Source organism: Triticum aestivum, chromosome 7B (genome assembly GCF_018294505.1).
Source record: "Triticum aestivum cultivar Chinese Spring chromosome 7B, IWGSC CS RefSeq v2.1, whole genome shotgun sequence".
Taxonomy (NCBI): Eukaryota; Viridiplantae; Streptophyta; class Magnoliopsida; order Poales; family Poaceae; genus Triticum; species Triticum aestivum.
The window spans coordinates 550,047,790-550,053,544 of NC_057813.1; positions in this window are offsets into that span (position 1 = coordinate 550,047,790).

Genomic DNA, 5,755 nt, shown 5'->3' on the forward strand with positions numbered 1-5,755 from the left:
TGTGGCGGGATTTAGAGCGGCGCCGCTGACGTCGGCGCTTAGGCTGTTTCTTGGAGGGGTCTTCCTCCGTTGTTCCATCGCCATTTCCATCCTTCGGGATGTCCACCGTGTAAATGTCGTATGACGAGGTGGCTTTCCAGTGCCCCATAGGCGCTAGTTCTTGGTCGTCTCCGGCATCGTCGTCCATACCGTCGATGTCTTCGGAGTCGAAGTCTAGCATGTCGGTTAGGTCGTCGACAGTGGCTACAAAGTGGGTGGTGGGTGGGCTTTGAATTTCTTCGTCGTCCGCATCTGTAACACCCCACAAATTTAACCAGGTTTTAGTTATTAAAATTCTGCCAGGAGTTTTAAAATTTTGCATTCTGGATTTTTGTATGGATTTCAGAAACTCTTCTTTTATTGTTAAGGAGTTTTATCTTTTTCCCAGTGGAGCTTTCCAAAGTATATTGGACTTCTATGCTCTCCTTATAGCATTTTCTTAATCAGTAGAATTATTTATTAAATTACTTCACCCTGAACTTTATTCATTAAAATGAGTTGTTTTAAATTTTGGAGCTCTTTTTGAACTACAACCATTTGATATATTTATCTAAAAATCCAACCAAAATTTGGAGATGTCATGTGATGTCTCTAAATCATTTTTGTGCAATAATATATTTAATTCATTGCATATTTTGAGTGCTACACATGTTTTTCTCCTCTGGTCCAGTGAACAGTTTTGCACTACAACCCTTTTAAATATTTGTTTCTAGCTTCCACCAAAATTTTGGGATGTCAGTAGGAGCATATCATTCCATTATATGCAAAAATCCAGGGTTGTTCTTTGAATTTTTTTGAGTAAAACAACCTCATCTTCATTCTGGTCCAACAGGATGGTTTGTACAACAACCATATTCTTGCTTACTCTTTGGCCCTAGATTCTTTTCCCTACTTGTAGTCCTCCATGCTAAACCCCTAAGTCCAGGAGCATGCACCCATTGGATCATTTCTGCTTCATGAAATAATGCCATTCACCTCCTGTCTAGATTTGAAGTTCCGCAAAACTTGCACTAGCAAGCTTATGCTTTTCACCAACTAACCTCACCACCCTCCTGTGCATCCAAAGAGACACTGATCTGGAAGGATTGGTCACTCCAAGACCTGCCTAGATGCCTCTAGCATTTTGTCAAACACCTTGAGTGCATAGCCAGATTTGGCATGATTTCAAGTCTACATTGTGAACTTGGTCTCCTGACCAAACCACCATGTCCCTTGTTACCTTTCCTAAACCTAGACTAGCCCTAGTCCTTGCCAGCCTCAACCGCGTCCTCTAGGCCACCCTGGCATTTCATCGAGCACGTCCCGGGCATGCTCTGGACGCGCCCAGAGCGTGTGTATTGCAAGAGCCGTGCGCCCGAGCCGCCGCGTCACGCCCCGCACTCTCTCCAGCCCGTGACCGACCGCAGCCAGCACGCCGTGTCCCCTTGCGCGCCACATGCTCCCCCTCACCACAACGCGCCAAGCAGACCCTCGCCGCGTCCCCGGCAAGCCAAGGACTAGCCGCCACGGCCGCCCGACAGCCCTGCTCAGGTCGGCGCCGCCAAAGCCACCCCGGCTCGCCACCTGCCCCTGGGAACAGCGCAAGCTTATCCCCTCGCTCGTCGGCTAGCTCCCGTCGTCGCCATGACGCCCTGACGCTACAGGGAGGCGGTTCACCATCGTCCTTATCGTCGGCCGCCTCGGGACCGACCTCCACCGCGTATATAAGGACCCCGGAGCTCAAACGAGACCTCGAGCAACCTCATATGATCCTCCTAGTGCTGCCTTGGCCAGCAGTCGAGAGAGGGAAGGCCTTCTTCCCCGTGTCCGGCCGGTTCGCTCGCCGCCAAGCCCCGGTCGATTCCATCGCCACCAGTGCCTCCCCCTCTCCACTCTCTCCACCAGGAACCCCCACATCCTCCCGTGAGCCTTTTCCCCTACTTGATTTTGATCGGGAGCCATCGCCGCCACAAAATCACTTTGCCACCGAAGCCTTCCTCCGCCGCGGAGCTCGCCGCCGGTGAATCCCTCCACCTCTGACAACACTGCAACCACCGGAAAGATCACCCTCGACCCGCGGATCCATCCCCGCCCTCATCGCCCCACAAGGACCCGCCGTTCGCCGGTGACGGTCGCCGGAATCCCGCCTCCGCTCGGGACAGAGGGAGAAGAAGGAAGACGGACTAGTCAAACCTGACTAGTGGGCCACCTAGGACCCCCTGTCAGTGACTCACGCGCCATCCATGCTGGATAAGTGGAGGCGTAAAGTCTCAAGTACTTTTTCTCTGTGCGAAAGCGTAAACCCGTTCGAAACGTTTTCTTTTCTGTTTTTATTTAAATAACAGATTTTTGACCAAACTTTGACCAACTGTAACTTTTTAAAAATAAGTCCAAATGAACTGATTCTTTTTCCTACCTCTCTAAAATAATGTCTAGTTTATTTTAAGATTTATTTGAAAAAATTTCAAAACAACTTTTTGTGCTATTTTGATTTTGTGTGTTAATTCAAATATATTCTTTAATAGGATTTTTGAAGATTTCAAGATGTTTTGGAATGCACCCTGTTTTCCCATGACCTAAAGGCAAGCATTCTGAACCCCAGCATAATATTTTTGTGTGTTCGATGACACGTTTATAACATCACCTCACTTTGGAGAAGATTGTTATTTCATGTGATATGATCATATGCATGGGTGCATGTTAGTGATTTCCATGCTGTTGGAAATGAACACAATTGTGATGATAATCATCCTCATGTGCCTTGCATGCATACCGGAAGGAATCCGGGAAAACCTCTGCCTTGGGTAGGCATGAGTTTGTCGCCGGTCTCCGTTGGGACGGTTATGTCCGGTATGGCATGGTAAGGTATAATGAGCGGTGACTCTGTTGGTTGAGTTATACTTCGTTATTCTAATCATGCAGGGAAATACTTAAACCTCCTGAGTCGACTGTAGATCGAGTCTTGTGCCAGTAACCCCCATACTTGCTTCGTACTACCAATCGTCTCAACAACAAGTAGAGTACAATTCAGTAATTTGTCAACCCCTTTCTAGCACACACCGTACACAGGGGCCGAGATGAGGGTACCAAGGCCATGGATTAAAGCCAGTCATCCAGTCAGGGGGCATGGGTGTTTCGGTTGTAACCGAGGGGTAGCTTCCCCAGTTTTGCGTGCGGTATAAATTTTGTGATCCCATGCTAATCGAGGTTGTAACCTCCCCACTTAGAGTTTTGCTTAACGAGTGTCATGGGTGATTCCAGACACCGGTGAGTTAAGCTGGTGTGTGCAAGTCAGGTGCGTTTTCATTTAAAAGGCCGTAGATGGAATTAGTCCCGATGGACTAATGGAATCCGTTACTCGTGCGTAAAGAGTACACCCTCTGCAGAGATTAAACCTATTCGAATAGCCGTGTCCATGGTTAAGGATTACAGTCTGGGATGGGTCAAGTGTTGGTCTTAGAGTCGGTCTTCGGAGGTGAAACTGTTAAACCAGAACTGGAATTACTACTTGTGACTTGTGATAATTATGATTATTATTATTATTGTTGACTAACCCATGATATTATTGTTAATATCGAGTATCTCTGGGATGGTTCTACCTCCGGGATATTCACTATGATTGTTTCTTTTAAAGCCATTTATGTGGTGTCGCTCAGACGCCTGGCTGTGACATTTCCTTTAAAGCCCTTTATGTGGTGTCGCTCAGACGCACGACTGTGGCATTTCTTTTAAAGCCCTTTATGTGGTGTCACTCAGACGCCCGATTGTGGCATTTCTTTTAAAGCCCTTTATGTGGTGTCACTCAAACGCCCGACTGTGGCATTTCGTTTAAAGCCCTTTATGTGGTGTCGCTCAGACGCCCGACTGTGGCATTTCTTTTAAAGCCCTTTATGTGGTGTCGCTCAGACGCCCGACTGTGGCATTTCTTTTAAAGCCCTTTATGTGGTGTCGCTCAGACGCCCGACTGTGGCATTCCTTTTAAAGCCCTTTATGTGGTGTCGCTCAGACGCCCGACTGTGGCATTTCTTTTAAAGCCCTTTATGTGGTGTCGCTCAGACGCCCGACTGTGGCATTTCTTTTAAAGCCCTTTATGTGGCGTCGCTCCAGACGCCCGATCGGTGCCTTTTATTATTATTGTGTTATTGCATTTTCATAAATAACCTTCTTACGTGCATCAGAGTTATATTTATCTTTTGTGACTGACGTCTTGAGCATAAAATATTTTCAGCACACCATTGTTATGTTATACCTGTGTTCATAATGTTTGCGAGTACATTCAAAGTACTCACAGGCTTGTCCCTGGCTATTGTCTTGGCCAGATTTTCTTGCACGGAGAGGAGCGACGCGATGCCAGCCCCAGAACCTAAGCAACGATGATAGCAGCCTTGTGAAGATATGAGTTAACCTGGTCAGCTGTTCCTGTTGGGAAATGGAGTCCCATAGACGCTGATGATCCTCAAACCGTTTCCGCCCTCAACCACTAGAAACCATTTGTTGTACTCACAGGCCAGAATGGTCTTGTACTACATGTTTTGTATTTTTTCTTGGAATTTCTGTATCAAGTTGGAGCCTCATCAGCTAACAGTAATCCTGGGGCTGATGAGCACGCCGGTCTTTTCGGGAAATTTATTACCCGGAAAACCGGTCGTGACAGCATCCCAACCGTCCTAACCGCAGTCCGGCCAGGGCTCTCCTGATAACAAGAGATACTTTAGCGAATTCAGGATGTCGCCAAAAGGCGAGTGCTGAAAGATGTCCGCAGCGGTGAACTCCATGATCGGCACCCAATCGGATTCGATTGGTAGGGGCGCGGGAGGTTTGGAGTCCGGCGAGGACTCCGGCACCTTGGAGTCACGAGCTTCACAAGGGACAGGGTCGGTATTCGGCTCTATCGCCGTAGAGGTAGCAGCCCCCGAGGCGGTGTCTAGGCACCCATCCTCGATCGGCGCAGTCGGCTCCGAGTTAAAGGTTAGAGCGGACTCTTGTGCGGCCTCTAGGGCACCGTCCGGCAGCAGAGCTAGATCATGCCCATCGTGATAGTGCGGCGCGCTCGGCTGTGGCTCGAATCTGTCGAAGATCAAGTTTCCGCGGATGTCGGCCATGAAATTCAAACTTCCAAATCTGACCTGATGGCCAGGGGCGTAGCTTTCAATCTGCTCCAGATGGCAAAGCGAATTGGCCCACAGTGCAAAGCCGCTGAATACAAAGATTTGTCCGGGGAGAAAAGTCTCACCCTGGACCGCGTCATTGTTGATGATCGAAGGATCCATCAGGCCTATGAGCGACGACACAGAGGAACTCTCAATGAAAGCACCAATGTCGGTGTCAAAACCGGCGTATCTCGGGTAGGGGGTCCCGAACTGTGCGTCTAGGCAGATGGTAACAGGAGACAAGGGACACAATATTTTTACCCAGGTTCGGGCCCTCTCGATGGAGGTAAAACCCTACTCCTGCTTGATTGATATTGATGATATGGGTAGTACAAGAGTGGATCTACCACGAGATCAAGGAGGCTAAACCCTAGAAGCTAGCATATGGTATGATTGTTATTCGTCCTATGGACTAAAACCCTCTGGTTTATATAGGCACCGGAGAGGGTTAGGGTTACACAGAGTCGGTTACAATGGTAGGAGAGCTACATATCCGTATCGCCAAGCTTGCCTTCCACTCTAAGGAAAGTCCCATCCGCACACGGGACGATGTCTTCAATCTTGTATCTTCATAGTCTTGGAGTCCG